Source organism: Macrobrachium rosenbergii, chromosome 2 (genome assembly GCF_040412425.1).
Source record: "Macrobrachium rosenbergii isolate ZJJX-2024 chromosome 2, ASM4041242v1, whole genome shotgun sequence".
In the NCBI taxonomy this organism is placed as follows: Eukaryota; Metazoa; Arthropoda; class Malacostraca; order Decapoda; family Palaemonidae; genus Macrobrachium; species Macrobrachium rosenbergii.
The window spans coordinates 39,519,156-39,539,915 of record NC_089742.1 but is presented as its reverse complement, the minus strand read 5'-3'; the positions used below and the strand labels follow the sequence as shown (position 1 = coordinate 39,539,915).

Genomic DNA, 20,760 nt, shown 5'->3' with positions numbered 1-20,760 from the left:
AAAGTAAATAAAGCAAGAGTTAAAGTAACAGCATATAAATCTCTCTTGCTCTAAGCTATAATAAGTGAACCTGCTGTTCAATTTCTGAGGCTCCAGCGAAGTGCAATCCCAGAAAAGAAAATAAAAAAAAATTGACCCGAAAGAATAAGACATTAACATTCAACTTTGCAAAGTACTGCATTGAGCGGAAGTGATTTAAAGTTGTTACCCGTGAAATCTTTGGCCATTAACTTCATTATCCATGGAACCACTACACATTCGCGTCATTATCCGTGGAAATATTTGCCTTTTGCATCCATTACTCAAGAAACATCCGTCACTAACAGCATTGTCTATAAACTCATTCGTCCTAGGTCACATATTTCGTTAGAAAAAATACTTTGAGCGTACTGATTCCTATGTTACGTAAAGGAATATGCATATAGCTTACTCATTCGCTTATTACCGTACTTATAGTAATGCCTGAATCATTTTTTACTTGTAGGAACGCGCATAAAACTTAGTAATTCACTCGTAAATTCAAGGAAACTGTGTATAGCTTGGTAATGCAACTCTTACTTAAATGGCTTGTTGCTTTTGAAATGGACAGATCTCTTCCTTACTAATAAATTTGGTTTTAAGAGACAGGTCTACAGTTTAATAACAGACATGTTACTTTAAGAAACATTTCACAGTTTAAGACATCTAAGCAACCTCTCTAAAAACTTTTTATTTGCTCTGATGTGCACCGGCCTTTAGCCTATACTTAATACTGTCATAGTGTAGTCGTCTTTAAAAACCTGTAAAACTCAAAAGAGGAGATTCAGTAAATTGCAGATTGTAGCAACTCGAACCAATATATTTTCAAAATGTGAAAATTGTCAAGTATCTACCGTCGGCAAAGACGCATGCACTTGGCGAGAGGATTCCTGCGTTGTAATGCTCCCCTTCAACTTGAAAGGAAAAACAAAAAAAAGATGATGATTGGCGGCGAAACGGCAGGGAATAAACGCGGCCCTCGGGGCGCAAAAATCTGTGCAACCTTCCTTAAGTTGATCAAAAGCGCTTAATAAAAAAGGATAAAAAGTAGATAGAGCTTAAACGACCTTCCAGGAAGATTCGTTCGAACTCTCTTTCAGAATAAATCTGTTCGGACTGATATGTTAACTGTAACTTTACGGAACGGCAGATGAGCAGGCAAACCAAAACCATTATGCAAACAGGCCAGCGTGCGAAAATAGGGATGGGTGGAAGGCCTGGAGAGGCGGGTGGGGGTGGTCTCAGGACTTAACCACATAAGAAGCGGCAGGTCGGCGAATCACTCACTATTTGGCGCTGTGCCGTATGCAGTGTAGGAACGGAGCTGAAAAATCCACACCGCAACTCGAAGAAATTTGAGGCAAGATGTCCATGATTAAACAGCTTTAATGACTGTATAATTGCACGATATGAGGTAGAGTTAAGAGCTACAAATATATGGACATTTTTACACTTTTTCTTGTTTTTTTTCTTTCACTCCCTCCCTGAACTCCGTAACGAGGCCAGTCTGATACAAATATAGCCTGTCATGAGCCACATTTGTAATAGTCCTGTTATCAAAAAAAAAAAAATATATACTACTAAAAATAAACATATCACTGTTCCAATGGACCGTAAGGCCGTGTCATACGAACACACTTCAGTGATTCTGCAGCATCTGGACCACATATTTTAGGCCAAGTAACCAATACTGGTGGGAGGGTAGAAGTTTGACAAACACGTGCTCGAGTAACTCATCTGTCACCTTATCGAACGCGCCCATTTTCGATTATAAACCAATATATACAAAAGATACTGCCTGATGGGGGGTGCGTTCGGTAGAATGCTAAGGTATGCCCGAAAACGTTTTCGTGTGACAGCCTTGATTAACAAGTGCAACTTTAATTAGTACACACATAATATATATACTTATATATGTGTTTCAGGTACCTATATATATATATATATATATTATATATATATATATATATATACATATACATATATATATTCCTTATTTTTATGACTGAATAGGTGCCTCGTACAGTAAGACATTTCTCCATGAACTAATGTGACAGGTGAGTAAAACTATTTCTCTACGTTAATACGAAGATGAAAGACAAGCATATAAGGAATAAAAATATACAATAAAACGAATGTAGCAATCAGATAAAGTTCGACCTGTCGCATAGTTCATGTTCCTTATCGTTTAGCATTAGTAAAGAAAAAGGAACTGAAACAGTGACTGACAAAGATCGATTTTAAACCCGAGAATATTAGCTCCACCCGTCCAGAGACCCAGCTACTTAAAATAAAAAAACCGGTTTGCCCACAGCAAAGCCCGGACGGAATGGGAGACCGGAGATAAGTCTCTCATAAAAGGGCGATGCGTTTGCCCAACTTGGCATCATCGATGTCTGTTCGTGTGTTGGCAGACATACATAAATACATACATAAATACACACGTACATACACCATCTCCTCTTGAAGTTGAAGTCTTTTTGTAATCTACCTTTGCATTGTCAATGTCTCGTCATGCGTGTGTATCCATTTAATGAGAGAGAGAGAGAGAGAGAGAGAGAGAGAGAGAGAGAGAGAGAGAGAGAGAGAGAGAGAGGAGCGCAATATACTGACTGCAGCTGGCCTCTGAGTATTCTGAGTTAAATGATGCCTCTTACACGTATTGTTTCCTCACATCAGCGTACTTTTTTTTTTTAGGATTTCCTAAATACTAACCAATGATAATTGCAAGAAACTGCGAGATAACGAAATTTTAAGCAACAGAAATACGGAAATGTCAAAAAGTAATCAATAATAATTCACACACGGTAATACGTAAACACTTACATTGTTGAACAAAATTCCAGTATTTTTTTCCAATATGTTTCTTTTCCTGTTTTAATCCTAATTAAAAAAATAAGAATGAAAATAAAAACCTTACAATCCACATAAAGTTAACGAAATCCAAAGAATTGTTCACAAACCATCAAACACAACTCCCGTTGGTCCCAAGCACGGATAAAAGGTGACAAGGTGTTCGTTGACCCAACCTGATCCCGTTTTCCGTTAGCATGTAATGCTGGTGAACGAACAACTTTTTTTTTTTTTTTTAATTCAGGAAAGACCCTTAATTATTCTGGATTGAGTGAGGCATGGTCTATAGACCTTGGAGTGAGGGGTCTCGAAAAGGCCCCTCGTCACCATTAAAATTCGAGAGCTAATGAGACTCGAGGGTGCATATAACGTAGATTGAAAATCCCTGACGTTGGGGTAACATGCAGCCTTAAGTGGATCAACCTCCAGGCTATGACTGTTCCAATAAACCCATCCTAAGACAGACAGGCAGGCAAGCAAAAAAAAAAAAAAAAAAAAAAAAAAAAACACCTACACACGATATTCTAATAGATTTTTCTTGACACGAGAACGAAATCGGCAGAATATCTCAGACTTCATCCTCGTCCTTAATCTTTTGACTTCAATTTTCCTTACTCCGTTACACGCTTGGTGGGTTCTGTTACTTTCGACCGGAATACATTTTCAAAGAGCTAAAGAAAGTGAAGAGTACTGAGAGAGAGAGAGAGAGAGAGAGAGAGAGAGAGAGAGATTCTTGACAACAAATGAGACAGCAAGAAGAGTACGTATATTTATTCTGACTGCAATGTGCAATGTCAATTCTTTTCCATAACGAGACTGCATTAATCATATTTTCCTATCAATACTCATGTCTCATTCTCAAACGAAAACTTACATAAGGCAGCCACTGGCGTTTTCTTTTAATATCATCGTTTTCTATTAAACCCACCTAACGCTAAGTGCACAATATTATTTCACTGTCATTTCGTTATTAAATAGCAATTGCCCCCAGGCTGGTTTATATAATATATATATATATATATATATATATATATATGTGTATATATATATATATATATGTGTGTGTGTGTGTGTGTGTGTGTGTGTGAGTTTGTGTATGCAAGTATAAAATAGCGCACCAGCTAAGGCCACTGGAAAAATAGTCATGAGCACTACATTCTGTGGTTATTTCCAAACACATTTTCGAGGTGCAATGTGTTGGTGCTAACACGAAAGCGCTTGGTACTATTTTAATTTTCCTGTGGCCTTTAGCTGAATATACCGTCACGCGCTATTTAGTGACATAAGCATGCTATACATTTATATATATATATATATATATATATATATATATATATATATATATATATATATATATATGTGTGTGTGTGTGTGTGTGTGTGTGTGTGTAACGCGCGCATTATGTATGAATGTATGTATTATACATGTATTTAGTATAAAGTCCTGCGAAAAATTTAATTACAATTTCTAAATTTAGGGCTGACTTCACTCGGTCATGCCTGGCTATATAACTTCAGGGGAAGACGCCTCTCTCGTTATGAAGTTAATGATATAGGACCAGTCCAGTAAGAAAGGAATGTGAGCTTGGACAATAGATACTGTCTCAAGAATTGCCGAAGTGATTCAGCGCATCGGAGCAGGTTTGTAACGATGCTACAAAAGCAGGTGCTTGATAAAGCAGCTCTAGTTTTACCTACCTAAGTCTAGTCCCACGGCCGGCGGCTACTCGAATGGTCAAAAGTGTGCTCGTGTGAGAGAGAAAGAGGGGGATGGGGCTGGGTGGAGTATTTCCGGGGGTTGGAGGGGTAGGGACTGTATTTCTGGGAGGTAATGCAGAGATAGGGTGGGAGGTCTGGATCACCTAGGGGTACGCATTTGCAGAGGGGGAGCAAAGATAGAAGGATTCTACCTGAACCTTGGTGCATACCGCCCACACACACACACACACACACACAGACCGCTCAAATATATATAAGACTTTACATACTCGACGACTTGAATGCACAGCAGGAAAGCGAGAGCGAGTTAATAAGATCCTAAGCGGCCTTATATGGGGGAGATAATATTCTGAACAGACAACTAATGTATGCGTTTCAGAATACGCTACACATAAATTAAGTTCTTAGTCAATGAATGTTTCTGTTGTGCATTTGTTATTAAACAATTAGGCCAAACTTTGATCAACGTTGCTTCAAGTCTTGAAATTATCATATAAATCTATCCATATTAAAATTTTTACAGTACATCAATTACATTGTTTAATTTTAATTAAATCAATCAATCCATGTTTATTGGTACTTATAGGAGTTTTCTTCGATTTGGTCATTCTAAGACTATGCCCTTTGTCAATATGTTGTCAAATCCTCAAATACTGAGTGCCTTATATTCCTTTCACTATGAAACTGAGGATAACTGTATCAGACTTATTCACTAAGACAATTGCCTGTATTTATCATTTTGCGCAAAGTGACAAAGTTTAGTTGCAATGCCTTGTATCTGCACATGTCTAAGACTGCTAGCCGAGTACACCTAACCAGGAATGGCTCGAAACCCTAGACCTAGGATACATATAAAAAGCCCCATGCCTTATATTTATGCGCGAGGTCAAGAGTTTGTGAGTGTGTTTGTAACAGTAAAGATGACGTTTCAATTTTCTTTTACTTACTGGATACGCTTGTCACACACACACACACACACACACATTTATATGTATATATTTTTATATACATATAATAGAGGCCCTCTGTGTCATGTGGCAATGATGAATATATATATATATATATATATATATATATATATATATATATATATATATATATATATATATATATATATATATATATATATATATATATATATATATATATATATATATATATAAATAAATATACATTATATGTACTATATATATATATATATATATATATATATATATATATATATATATATATATATATATATATATATTATATATTGTATATACATATATGAGGCACTCTGCATCAATTCACGTTGGAGGCAATGATGATTATACATACAATCATAATTATGTATATATATATATATATGTATATACTGTATATATGCGTGTGTGTTCTACTGGTCATGGTATATATATGTATATGCAATTGTAGCATAATGTTGGTTTCTCACTCTTCCGATTATATCCAAATAACGTGAGAAATCAAAGTTGAGAGGTCATTGAGGTTATTATAGATTCATATATATATATATATATATATATATAGACATATATATATACACACAAGTATACATGTTTAAATTACTTACGAGCTCATACAACTTAAAACATGTCATTTTCTGTATCTAACTATATGAAATGTTAAATAATTTATTCTCATGATGCCTTCACTAATAAGTTATTTACACTTAATTTTATTACATAATTACCCTCTAAAATGTTTCTTTCAAATGTTTACTTAACGTTTTCGTTGTGCATAATTCTTCCACGCATAAACTACATCGTCTATCAAGAGCTGGCCATGATTAAAATCCTACAACAGTCAGTGGGCTTTTTTTGGGGGGTGAAAACACTGGTTCGGTAACGACCGCCTACACCAAGCTCGGTAACTAAGAAAAACTGCGTCTGGTAGACTCCTCTAGAAACACTGGCAAGATAAATAAAAAATAAATTTAGAAGGCAACGATTTTCAAAACTTTAAGGTGAGCTGTATATAACAGAAATATAACGACCTACAAGACTGCATATTTTCGCCAGTCCAAGGATCAATAAATGAACATGCAAAGATCAAATTAATAAAACAAACATATCAAATAAAAAATAATAATTTAAACAAATAAATAAACATCAAACCAATTCATTCTCGTCTTACGGCCCAACCAATCCTCCCCTCCACAGTATTTAGACTGACGCCCTTCGATAACTCCTCGAGACACCGGGTTGGCAGACGACATAAAAACAGCCCGGAACCGGGAATGCATAACCTTTGTCACCAGACGGTAATGAAATTCACTGTCCGTAACGGCACATTGTCTGAAGAAACGCTAAGATAATATGTTCAAGGTTGTCTCGCACGCCACAGGATGGATTTCAATACGAATTCCCACGTTCCCGCTATAGGAATGGCTACCGTAAGCTAGACTATTCCAAAACCCATTTTAAAAAACGAGGCCAATTCCACCACGCTTAGACTGTGAGCACTTCCTTGCTTTGTTCTTCATGTATATCGTATATTTATACGTTATATTTTCACCTCTCTCTCTCTCTCCCCACAAGGTTTAAACTCATCTTTTTTCGTAAATTTGGTAATTCTAAGGAAGAGCTCCACAAGGAGGTAGTTTATTAATTTATTTATTTTTTTAACTTAATAATATAGAAATGGATGTATTGTATATGATGCAGTACAGGTGAGATAACTTTAAAAGTTCACCGAAAAATGTGAAAAATTTACCGTCTTTTGTTTATGTTTCTACGGTGAAAAGCTCCGCGGGACGCCACGTTTAGTACCAGTCACTCAGGGATTAACGTAAAAACATAAAAGGCGGTAAATTTCTCAAGTTATCTCTCACCTGAGCTGCACCATATACACGTCTTTCTATTTTTTTTAGTAACCCCCCAAAAAAATCATTAATAAATACTTCGGTACTGAACTTTTCTTTGATATTTTTCCCAACAATTATTTCTAGCAATCTGGTCTCTACAATGCATCAGCAGTCTTATATATAGCCTAATACCACTGCCCAACCATATAAGATCATTCATTCTTCTGTTTTCGTCAGCTTCACACTTATCTTTGACTGTTTCTGCCTCACTGGCCATAAAACTGGTGTTCCTTTAATAACTAAAACCCTTCTCGCCATTCTTACTGAATACGTCTTACGGAGAGCAAACATAATAAAAATATTTAATAAAACTGACCGTCGATCCATATTTTTTAAAAATCTTGCAAACAATAAAAAATTAAAAGATTGGTTATAATGGGAAAACGGACAAGAACACAATTAGCGATATATTGTTTACAAATAATTAGCTTCCAAGAAATTAGCCTGTCTAACACCGTTCGCTGTGCACTGAATTTTCCTCTTTACATCCCAGTCAGTACCAGCTTTTAAAAAATATAATCATATAAAGTGTTTAAATGGCAACGCCGGCAAAATATAGACATGGTATATTAATGGTATTTTTCGCATACAATATGGCTGTTCCGGTAGCCCAGACGAATTCCATGGGCCTTGCTGGCTGGTGCTGGGTATCGGTCTCGCCCTAGAAATGTTAGCAATCATAGAAAAATGACAAAAACCTCAATGGCAAAAGCCAATCAACAATTAACCTTTTAAAAATAAAAAAAACTTAGAACATATGGAAGACATTTGATGATACCCTTACCGCATTGTCGACCTATGGAAATATAATACATATAGGCCTATACAACAATAAACAACCGTGACTATTTTAATCAGTTGTTACCAGACGAACATGGAAATTCCAACGGTTTTATTTTTTCAGTTTTTCAGCCACATAGGCTAATTAGGTCTTCAGTTAACCGAGTGACATGATTCCGGTAAACAACACACAGGCGTTGTTTTCAACGTTTGCCTAATCATGGTAAGGTCAATGACGAGTCAACATATGCAGCACTGCAGGGTGAGCCATTTGTCCCAATAAATCACGTAATTATTTAATACAAGCACACCTTATGAGTCCACAACACAAATATAAGAAAAAAAACAAGCATCGCAACGACTTTGTCGTTTGCCTCACTACCTTCGCGCGGTTTAACTCGACAACGGCTGAAGTATCACTGACCGTCTGCCATGACGGAGGAAGGTGTTGCCTCCGTCGGTTACCACATACCGCCAGACAACACACTTAATAAAACTTTCGTAACCTCATTTGCTATATCTGATCGCCACTGAATTAGTAATTTTCCTATTTATGAACGCTACTAGAAACTGAAATTAACATGGCTGTTATGTGTGGATAGTCTATATTTAAATATGAGATTAGATCGTACGAGATGACACTTAAGGGTTTAATATTTCATTTTATTACCGATTAATTGCTGATCTCATGGGATTTTCACCTGCTCTAAGGCACTTCGTACTTCATATCAATCATTTAGTGTTTAGATGACCATACCGAAAACTCTTGGACCTATGTGGCGAATCTTGTAATTCTTCAATATGTCATTCGCCCAATTATCACGCGTTCCTTCGTAAGAAAAGGTGAAGAAAACAAAACACTGAATCTGGGCCATGAGCGCTGACTATGCATACCAATATTCTGCCTTTGACAATTGTTCCAGAACATAAAACTGCCATAAAGCTAATCCAGTGCTAATATATATATATATATATATATAGAGAGAGAGAGAGAGAGAGGAGAGAGAGAGAGAGAGAGAGACGTAGAGAGAGAGGGTGAGAGAGACATATAGGTGGAAGCAAAAAAGGTTTTAACGACTTCTATGGTGCAAACAGCGGTTAAAGTAACATATTCATGTGGAGTTAATAACTAGCAAGCACACATAATGACACAGATGCCGCGTGACAACTCGTCCCCTCGCCTGTAAGTCTTCAAAACCATTAATTACAGTCAGCAAGAACGCTGGCAAGGCCTCTCCTAACGTCTTTCTCTAATTCAGATACATGCCCTGTGGTAGTAGCGCTCGTTCAGAGATGGTTGTTATGTAGTAAATAAGAGTACTATACACACTGTAGTGTATATAGTACACTACAGTGTCTATATCCGTAGTATCTGCTTATGTATACATGAATATATGTAACTGTGTTTATACATAATGTACTGTAGACGCGTGTCTACACAGACACTCACGTGCACACAAAGCTAGCTTGTTTGACTTTTGAATCAAAAGCAGAACCATGTGCAGAAGCTTTCCGTTCAGTACCCGAGCTAACAATCATTAGTAACGAGCCTGTCCCACGTACACACATTGTCCCACTCTTCATCTCGAGCTCTTGTTATTCTTGGCAAATGTTGCAGCATTTCAGCTCCCATACCTCTGCCATTCCAAGGCCAAGTACTTAAGTGCTGCTACCTTTTTTCATCTTTATGATCAGCCCCTCTTCTTCCTCTACTTCAAAACACTCTAAACCTACTTTACTTGCACCAAACTTTATACAAAATCTTCATCGTAACCTTTTCTTTTTGTTTATTTTCTTGTTACCCTTTCCGCCGTTCTTTACATCTCATTTATACAAAATTTCCCCTGACATTCATTTCAGTCGTATTCTTCATCTACACTGCAATCCCTCAAATAGATTGTTCCCCAACAATTTTTTCAAACATTCCAACATTTGCTTCTCTACTCCATTACCTCTTGAAAATTTAGCAAAGCCAAATTTCGATTGACTGCTGCCGCTTTGGCTATGAGCAGTACATCCACGTGCAATACATCGCCTCCCTAGGCGGTGTCAGTTCTTGTGGCATTAACGTATCGTGCCCCGAAGGGAACGCCCGTTAAACATGTGCTGGCTCTTCTGAAAGGAGGTTGAACCTTTACGACAGGCCAACTATAATATCTCCACCGCCTCTGGAAGATACCAACGATTAACAACAGCCCAATCTCACTACTTAGCATAGTGGTAGTTACCAAATACTGAGGTTTGGAGTCCACTAGGCCTATTTTGTATTGTATTCATTTCATCTATACGAATTTTTCCCTTGGATGTGGTGGTTGCAGAAAGTTATACCCTTCCATTTACAGCAAGCATGTTCAAAATTGAGTGCCTCGCTGTCGAACTTCTCAGTTCCAGAGGGAACAGCCTCCCGAGGATGTCGTGCAACTGGAACTTCAGAAGTTCAAGCGAAGATGCAATGCATTGCTACCCTAATACAATTATTCTTGTATTTTAATAATTTACTTACATTTTTATTTATATATTTATCTGTTTGTTAATTTATATGTTTTTCTAATAACTGATCCCTTTCTGTATTTCCCATTACCTGCTGTTACTTCTTTTGTATGAACACATATTCTTTGGAAGCTTGAATTTCAAGTCAATGACCCCTGTGGGCTTGTTCCATACGATATGGTTCATCTGGATAATAGTAATAATAATAGCCCAAAGCACTGCTCACGGATGTTCAAAGGGATTACGTGCAAACAATGTTTGAACTATCACCGACGACCCGGAGGTTGATTAAATAACCCCTTATTGAAGGGATAAGCAGGACTGATACGGTGCGTCATTTTCCAGGATATTCAAAGTAAAGTTTTCACTTTTCTCAAGTATGTCTCTGCATTTCTACGATCAACCAGTAACAATGTGCGTCAGCAAATTGAGTCACTTACATGCTTTGCTACGGAATCCGTTGTTGCCAATAGTATTATAGCTAGTAATGAATCTGAAAAATAAATGGTTAACCTGAATTATGTGTATCAAACGAGGGGGGTGGGGGGATAGTTTACGCCACTATGTTTGGTAATGGAAGGCACGATGGACAGTAGACCAATTGGTTGACGAGGAGGAATCTGGTACTAGGGACAATTAGACACAATAATTGAGGCACGAGAGTCACTGGAGAAAGAGAAAATCACAGGAACAAAAACGAAGAGACTGCATACACCACTCGAAAGACAAATGGAAGTCGCAACGCCCGTCTTGAAAAATCTCACATCTGTGACCTCCAAGTGGAAAGATGAAGAGCAGAACGGTCAGTCAACCCCGGACTTGATTCGAGGAGGCTTTTGAGAGCTTTGGTCAAGCAGTCTACAAGCAGAGCTGCGGGGTATCCGTACATCATCATTAAAAACAGTTATCATTGCGAACCGAAGACGGTTCTCCCCCTGCAATCACACTCACCTACAGGCTCGTAATTGCTCCTTCTCCTACAACATCAGCCTAAGACTATGGTGCTCTGAAGTAACTAACTGTTTCTCTTCTTCTTTTCTTCTTCCTTTCTGCTTTCGAAATTCCTTGCCTCTCGTTTTATCTGATCGTGCGGGCTGTTTTCTTTCTTTTACTGTCGGACATGCTCTCTCCCCCTTCCATATTTGATCTTTTTCTTCTTCTTCATTTTTAGATCTGAACTCGATTATAACATCTTGATTCCACTCTTGTTACTGGACTAATAAATTTAAAAATCCCTTCGTCAGGAAAAGCAATTCGTTCTTTCCTAAGGTATTGTCTGTACCTCCTCCCAGCAATCCTGCAGCGTAACAATTGGGAAATAAGGATCAGTTCCCCCTTGTAAAGTGTCAGGGGAAATAAATAACTCTTCTTCCTCGTGCTTCTTGCCACTAAATCACATAACTTGTGTTCTCCCTACTGCAACATGAAACTTTATTCCTTTTACGCATGCGGCTCCCCCCCCCCCACACCCCACACATACTCACAAGCAGAAAGGGGAAAAATTATATCCCAGCATATCAAGGAAGCCGAGACCTTTGGTTATCAATTCCCTTTACTCCTTCAGTCTCGCAAAAAAAAAAAAAATAAATAAATAAATCATAGTCACCCTTGACTGGCAGGGTAGTTAATAGGCTAATGGTCTTTCTACGGTATAAATATCGTTGATATTCCTTTAATTCGATGTATCTTACCTTTTTACATTTGGACAAGGCATCCTTGTTTTATATGTGAATTACAGTGATTAACATGACACCCTCCTTCCATGTTCTTTAAGGTGGCTGAAAAGCGTATTCCAAGTTCTATTGAAATACAGTAGACCTAAAAATAAGGTTTCTGACAGCCAGTGTGCATAAAGCAAGTAATAAATAACTAGCAAAAACCTTTGTGATGATACATTTTTTTTCAAAAGTTACCAAGATAACAGATATATAGGTAAACAAAAAATTATTTTCGATTCTCTTCGGAATCTTACTTCATCCAGGACATTGTTGACAATGGATATAGATTTACAAGCCATGACTTTTCACATATACAATTTACAATAATATGAACTGATATAAACACGATAATCTTTGCATTTTTTGAACGATCGCTAAAAAAACGTTGTCGATGAATTTTTTTTTTATTTTTTTTTATTTATTTTTTTTTTTATAAAACTAGGTTTATTATGTCTAATGTTCCATTGGGTAATGCCATTGGACTCGGTTGTTTGCAGTTTCCTCAAAAATACTGAAGAGTAAAATGGTGAATTGTAGATCAATCTATTCTTTTTGCAGTGATTATCTTGTTTATCACCACATTTGGAGTAGTCAGTATTTTGACTATAATCTTTTTTACTGATGATTTTATTGTCTCAGCATTAAAAAACAAACACGTGCTATTTTCAAGTGAGACCGAGGACTTATACCATTCACTGACATCTCTCTCTCTCTTGTCACGGAATCCTCTACATCGAATGACTGACTGGGCAGATTCCGGAAGGTGCTGTCCTACCTTTGGAAGTGTTGATCTCTGAGGTGGGTTTGATAGCAAACAGCCTCACACCCCTTCACAGGTGATCACGGGAACGTACCTGCCAACGGCGTCTGCCATTCATTGTACATCATCCATCAAAGTCCTGACCAGACTCATGACTGGATAAAGGAAGAGTTTTTAATGGTGGGCTAATTCCCCTGTCAGCAAAGATAGAGTTATGGCACTTGCAATAAACCCTAACAGTCAGGGGCATTGACCCCCTCTCTTCGCAGTCCATTCTGCAATGGAAATACTGAAATGAGAAATTGAATTAATGCAGGTCCAAGCAAGAATTATAAAAAAGCTTCGAAGGTAGGGTTGTAACCCCTAATTTATGAAGATTCAAAGTTTAGCCGAGACTAGCATAAACCTTGGTATTCTATGGCGGAGGAACTAATGGAGGTAAACAAAAAATAAAAACAGTTCTTGGAGTCTCAGTTCAATCTCCAATCAGAAAAGTAGTCTTTCAGGAGTGTTTCCACAAGGTACCAAAAATTACCATAGGCCAGTTCCTCAAGCCCCCGAAATGTGTAATGATAGGATTAAGAACAAGCCACGCGTACTTTCGCATATGGGAGAGGCGCATACGCAATGAAGACCCATGAGCCTTCCCCAGTGAAAAGTAGGGTAAGCGGAGAACCTCATCTGTTACTTAGCAGTATGGTATTAAGTACCATAAAAAGAGTTACAGGCTGCTGCTGCAGACAGCGGCAACCTTAAGATGGTAATATATAGTTTCGTTTTGTTTATTTGTTTGTTTCGGCCTTTCGCCTATTATTGGGAGAGTTATCATTATTAAGCAAACCAGCGTCATCTTGAAAATTTCGCCCAACATGTCAGCTGCAGAAGACTATGAAATTATTAGTTATATGTTCCCACTTGCAGTTAGTGTTATAGCCGTTGCGCGCTTACATACATGCATATATACTAGCTTGTACAGCCGCACACACGCACGCCCACACACATATATAAATATGTGTGTGTGTGTCTCTATTTGTCGTGTTGTCTGTGTTTGTCACCGTGTGCACAGAGTGTCTGGCGGAGTCGGAGGCTTGTAATTGTACCTCTGACTATCGCTAAAAGTTGAAAAATCCGGAGATTTCACGAGGAAAAAAATGACAGAACTGTGAAGATTGAAAGGAATCCAAATCTCTTTTTTGCAATGACGATATCAAAAGATGTTGCTAAGAATACGAATGGAGTATACATCACTTGATTAGCATTCCGTGGCACGTACCGTCATTGTGAATTCCTCTTTACAGGTTAATTGAGGAATATAAACGTTGTTTGGCTTACGTTACGGGAATGCAAATTACAAGAGACTGGACGAGACTGCGTTCTTTTCCTTCTCTTTAATCATAATCACTTCCATTTCTATTCCATTCCAAAGAGTTGTATTTCATCTCATTTCATCTGCTCAGGTTTATTCGAGGTAACTACGTCCAAATATAATATGACGACACTTGTTAGGTAAGTGTAGCTTTCGCCACGTATTTTGACCAATTTTGTAAGAAAAAATTTGTTGTTGGAGTTTTCAATGGACCTTCAGAGTGTGATGTGAGACAATGAATCACACTGAAGACCGAGAAAGACATGGAAGTGAATGTCATAGCTTCTGAACTTCATAATTCTTTAGTTTGCTTCCAAAACTCCAAGGATATTTTTTTTAACTGAAAGAAGGACTATTTAGCTTCCTAAAACTCCCCCCACCCACCTCCCTCCCCAGCCTCCCCACCCTCTCTCACTCCCTAGCATGACAAAGAGCAGGAATCCTAGTTCAGCATTTACATAAACAGCATAACCAACAGAAGTCAGGAGTAATTCAAAAGCAATTTCAGCACATTCCCGCCAACCACTTCGCCTCCTTGAAGATTCCAAAGCTCGACTGAGCGGAACAGCCATAAAGCGACCATAAAACCATAAAGATATAATGAAGCACTTATATCATAATTCACATCGTTCGTAATTTCTCCGCCGTCTGTGCACTTGATAAATTGCCGACGCTTTTAGCAGTTTTGTGTTGAGCAAAAATGCCAGACGGGATAAGAGGTTAGGAGCGATGTGCAATTCGGTTGGCGCTTCAGAAAGACGCAAATATAAATGATAAAATTATTACTGTGTCTATCATTATTACTAATGATTTGCTACTCTCTTGGGGACACAAGTGGAAAGGGTAATAATTTGCACTGAATTATGTATATGGCATGAAGACCTATACTAAGCAGCAAAGACTTTTCCTTCAGAAACAGTTCCTTATCATACAAACAAAGAAAAATGGAAACCACAGTGTAATTCCCCTTGCATTAACATGAAGAAATCTATAGCTCATCTCATCACATAATATTACCCACGTTTATTCCCGTCTCACAAAATTAGAGAATAAGAAATTTACAGTTTATTCCCACCTCAAAAAAAATTAAACGATAAATGCAACACTTTATTCATATCTCAGAAAAGCAATTTATCAACAGTTTATTACCACCTACAAAACAAAGAAATTAAGTTCATTCCCGTTTACAAAAGCAAGAGGTAAACAATTCATTTTCAACTCAATAATGAACCAAATGTTCATTCCAATCTCTAATACAATAAAGAAATCAGTCACTCATTCCCATATAAACACGTAAAAAGTGCGCAGAAGTTTCTTCGGCGCAATCGAGTTTTCTGTAGTGTATAATGCTGTATGAGTTGCTGTCCATGAAACTTTCATCCACGGCACGGTGGTGGCCTGTCCTATAGCGTTGCCAGATGCACGATCATGGCTAACTTTAATCTTAAATAAAATAAAACTACTTTAGAAGGGCTGCAATTTTGGTATGTTTGATAATTGGAGGGTGGATGATCAACATACCAATTTGCAGCCAGACAAAAGTCATCTTAATAGTTTTTTCTTTACAGAAAACTAATAGTTTTTCTTTTGCAGAAAACTAATAGTTTTCTCTTGCAAAAAACTAATAGTTTTCACTGCAGAAAACTAATTGTTTTCTTTTGCAGAAAACTAGTTTTTTTTACAGAAAACTAATAGTTTTCTTTGCAGAAAACTAATAGTTTTCTTTTACAGAAAACTAATAGTTTTCTTTTGCAGAAAACTAATAGTTTTCTTTTGCAGAAAACTAATAGTTTTCTTTTGCAGAAAACTAATAGGTTTCTTTTGCAGAAAACTAATAGTTTTTTTGCAGAAAACTAATAGTTTTCTTTTACAGAAAATCTAATAGTTTTCTTTTGCAGAAAACTAATAGTTTTTTACAGAAAAACTAGTTTTTCTCTTGCAAAAACTAATAGTTTTCTTTACAGAAAACTAATAGTTTCTTTGCAGAAAACTAATAGTTTCTTTTTGCAGAAAAACTAATGTTCTTTTTGCAGAAAACTAATAGTTTTTTCTTTGCAGAAAAATAATAGTTTTCTTACAGAAAACTAATAGTTTTTGCAGAAAACTAATAGTTTTCTTTTGCAAAAAAACTAATAGTTATCTTTTACAGAAAACTAATAGTTTTTTTTTTGCAGAACACTAATAGCTTTCTTTTACAGAAAACTATTGATTTAAAGACACCAGTCATTCCCATCTTTAAAAAACAGATCTTCAGTTCACTCCATTTACAAGAAATTGGAACTAACAGTTCGTAAATGGCAAATAAGCAAATGATTCCCTGATACACACGGAGCAGCACTAGCCAACCGTCTCTCTCGAAGCATTTGTAAACAACGGCTTTTACGACGTCGTAAATGGTGGTAGTGGGTGCGAACGCCTTACAAGACCTTGATGTCGTTGTCAGATTAAGCCGGCATCAGGCCGAGCACGGGCTCTTGCTCCAAGGAACAGCTCACAGGAGATGATTTAAACTGTGGTAGAGAAGACTCTGGAAATCAGAAAAACGACCGGTATGGTTGAAACACTCTCCACTCCCCACCCCGCCGCCCTTCACAATCTCACGGTTCCCGTCAGTAAAAGAGAAGATTTATAGCAATAAATCCTGGCTGGCAGAAGGCCAAGTAAGAAAGAGAAAAAGCTTAACGTAAGTTAACTATAAAATCGAATTAAAATATCCAATAGATTCAAGGGTTAATCTTATATTGAAGAAAGAGTAGTAGACAGACTGTGGTCTATTAGCAGTTGAGACCGAAGGGTAATAATGACATACTTTAAATTAGAAGGAAAAAGATCAGCTTTAATTTATAATGAATTCTAACTCCTCAAAGACGAGTTTACCCAGGCGAGGGACAGGAACAAAGGAATTTAAATGGATTTCAGCATTTTTCAAAGATTTATTTAGATGGTTTGGATGTGGAAAGTGGAGGGTGGGGGCGTCCCCGTGGCGAACGGACTTTTGTCGTTTTCTTTTCTTTTGTCCTGATAACACTAGGGTTTCATCCATGACGATTCCTTTAAAGGTCGGATATTGTTAAATCATATTTAACATGAACATTATGTAATCGGTAACTTCCAAGGAAAAAAATTAGTGCGTGTTATCGCCAAGGGCTCAAACCACTGCAAGTTTTCTTGGTATTTAATAAACCGCTTCGAAACAGGATTAAATCAGACAATCAAACCCTGGATTGAGTAAGTTTGTATATTGTTTGACTCTTCAGGGTCATAGGCCACAAAATTTTAGGTTGCTGAGATACTCCGGAGATTATGGGTTGTTGTGTTATAAGCATCATCAGGAGGTCCGTGACCTTATCTTTATTGGTTGCAGACTGAGAGAATTTTGGTGGTGTATGTGGAGGAAGTAGGAGGAGGAGGAGGGATGAGAGAAAGGAGGAGGATCAGAGGAGGATGAGGAGGGGGAGGAGGAGGATAGAGAAGGAGGCGGCATGGGAAGAAATGGAGGGAGAATAATGCGGGATGTGCAGACAAGACGAGGTTGGATAAGGACGGGTTGGGCGAGGGTAAAGGTTCTCCGAGAAGGTAAAGGTCTCGTTGCATGGTTTCATGCTTTCACATACACTTGGCACCGGGACTATATAGGGACAGCCAAGTAACGGTATAGGCCCTTTGTATGGTAGGCGCGTAGGGGCATGGCTGGGCGAGAGGGCAGACAAGCCTGGAGAATATACGGTGACGTAATATAACTGGCGGGAAGAAATTTAATGAGCTTAAACATTTATTTGAGATCTGTTGCAAATGCCGATTAATTAAAGAATAAATTTGAATAAGCACGCATAACATTTACAGATAACCGTACCATTGAGAAAGGCATTGAGTATCTTAAGACAAGAGTACAGAAAGATAAAGTGAACAAATAAAGGAATACTTTTTATTTCTAAAAGCATAAATAGATGCGCACTGTGGTCAAACATTACAAATGGAAACTGCATCATGATATGTTCAATAAATAAACAAGTAGACCAGAAATAAATTGTCGAATTAGGAATAAACAGGGACAAATTAAAAACGAAAAAATATACACAGAAAAGAAGATTAAAGTATGCAACGAAGAAACTAAATACATAAATAATTGCAAAATCAAGCAGGTTATTATTATTATTATTCAAAATTTACATACATCCATCTGGAACCAGCCAACAAGGTCACACATTTTGCTAAGCAATCATCCAAAGAACAGTGCACACAGAGCGAATAAAATACAAACAAACAGCAAATAAGCAAAGTTAACTTAAACATGCCGGTAGACAGCACTCTCTTTATCCTTCCTTTTTTTATCTCCTTCACCCTTCCCGGCGGAATAGCCGAGGACACTATCACATCGCCTCTCCGTTACCTGACCTTCTTTTCCCCTTTTTAGTGGACTCTGGATAATAGCCAGTTATTCAGAAAGCCGGAAAGGTTTATCACTCAGCGTGAATCCTTTACAGTTCTTAGCCGCGGAAATGTGTCTGGCGTAACTGACTGGCAATTGTGTGGCGTACAGTTGCAATGCTTTTGCAACTCGGTACAGTATGCCGCGCCGTTGCTTCAAGAATGCACCTCCATATACACAACCACGTGAATTCACACAAGAGTAAATTATATATATATATATATATATATATATATATATATATATATATATATATATATATATTTGTATATATATCATTTATATATTTTTATATATACTTTTCTTTCTTAAACCTCCATTGTCCGCTTGGTTTTACACCCACCTGTGTTCATGACGTTGATAATTTCCGGGAGACTGGAGTATGGGGAGCCATTATAAAGGTGATTATCATCACTTAGTAGGAAAACACCTTTGGGTATGAGCCCACTACGGTCATAAGCCTGACTCGGCTGTGAAATCCTTTCTTTCTTTGTTTTGATAAAAATTCTAATTAATAAATCATTATGGTTATATACAAATACGATGCTATACTCACACACACACACACACACACACACACACACACACACACACACACACATATATATATATATATATATATATATATATAAATATATATATATATATATATATATACTGTAAATATGTATACTGTATATATAGTATACTGTATATATAGACAAACACACACATATACAGTATATGTCGCCTATATGTGTAAGAATGTGTAAGTGTGTGTGTGTGGGGTATAGCATCGTACTTGTGTATAACCATGAGGATTTATTAAATAAAACACCAGTAAACATAAAGAAAGAAAGGATTTCTGCCATGAGTCAGGGATTACAGAGTAGTGGCTCACATAATAATCACACATAATGCCCCCTGCTCAGTCCCCGGAGATTATAAACGTCATGAAAACAGGTAGGTGTAAAATTAAGCAGACAATGGAGGTGTAAGAAGAAAGCAAAATGTGTACTTTTAATTACTTGTGTATAGGAGAATCTGTGTCTTCTTCCTTTTTTTTTTTTTTGAAGGACCTAAGTTTTTATGCACAAAGCACCTTATTCTTCTGTAAGACCGTTCAGTCAAATAAAAATAAAGTTCTGTTTATCATTTTCAAGCTATCGAACGAAATACTCAAGCAAAGTATCTAAAGTTATCAATAAAATTCATCTCATAAATAATAAAGTTCTGTTTATTTTTTTCAAGCTATCGAACGAAATAACTAAACAAAACAGCTTAAGTTACCAAATAAATTTCTATGAATAAAATTTCTTAAACTTTCAGCGTATTTGTATACGTATATACTTATGTTTATGGTCAATGTAAGTAGGAAATCCATTACCCCAACGTGGCCCCCATCGCCCTTTCCTTAATGGGCAAAAGCTTTTTTTTCTGTAATTTATTTCACTGCTATTCAAGCCACTCATTAACTCCAGACTGGGTATTTCAGACGGAATCCCTCTGGTCATTTAATTCCTCTCTCTTTCTCTCTCTCTCTCTCTCTCTGACTTTTATTCACACAAACTCTCTCTCTCTTTCTGTTTCCAGCAACTTTTATTCGCTCTCTCTCTCTGCTTCCCAACTTCTATCTTTTTTTCCTCTCTCCCTCTGTTTCCAACAACTCTTATCTTTCTCTCTCTCTCTGTTTTCAACGACTCTTGTGCGCGCGCGCGTGCGCTCTCTCTCTCTGCTTCCCCAGCTTTTATAATTTTCTCTCTTTCCCTCCCACTCTCTGTTT

General features: G+C 37.2%; 1 protein-coding gene across 3 annotated transcripts in view; it reads right to left on the bottom strand.

Annotated features, from left to right (window-relative positions):
• LOC136845367 (carbohydrate sulfotransferase 11-like) overlaps positions 1 to 20,760 on the bottom strand; it is a 152,038-nt gene that overhangs the window by 91,724 nt on the left and 39,554 nt on the right. Inside the window, exon 1 of one of the 3 annotated variants that reach the window (XM_067115637.1) lies at positions 8,618 to 8,683. The exons of 1 other annotated variant lie outside the window; for it this stretch is intronic. The gene's annotated coding sequence lies outside the window, so the exon portion shown is untranslated. Of the gene's footprint in view, positions 1 to 8,617; positions 8,684 to 20,760 lie in introns of those variants that run through there. One more of the 3 variants, XM_067115636.1, reaches the window with a different exon arrangement.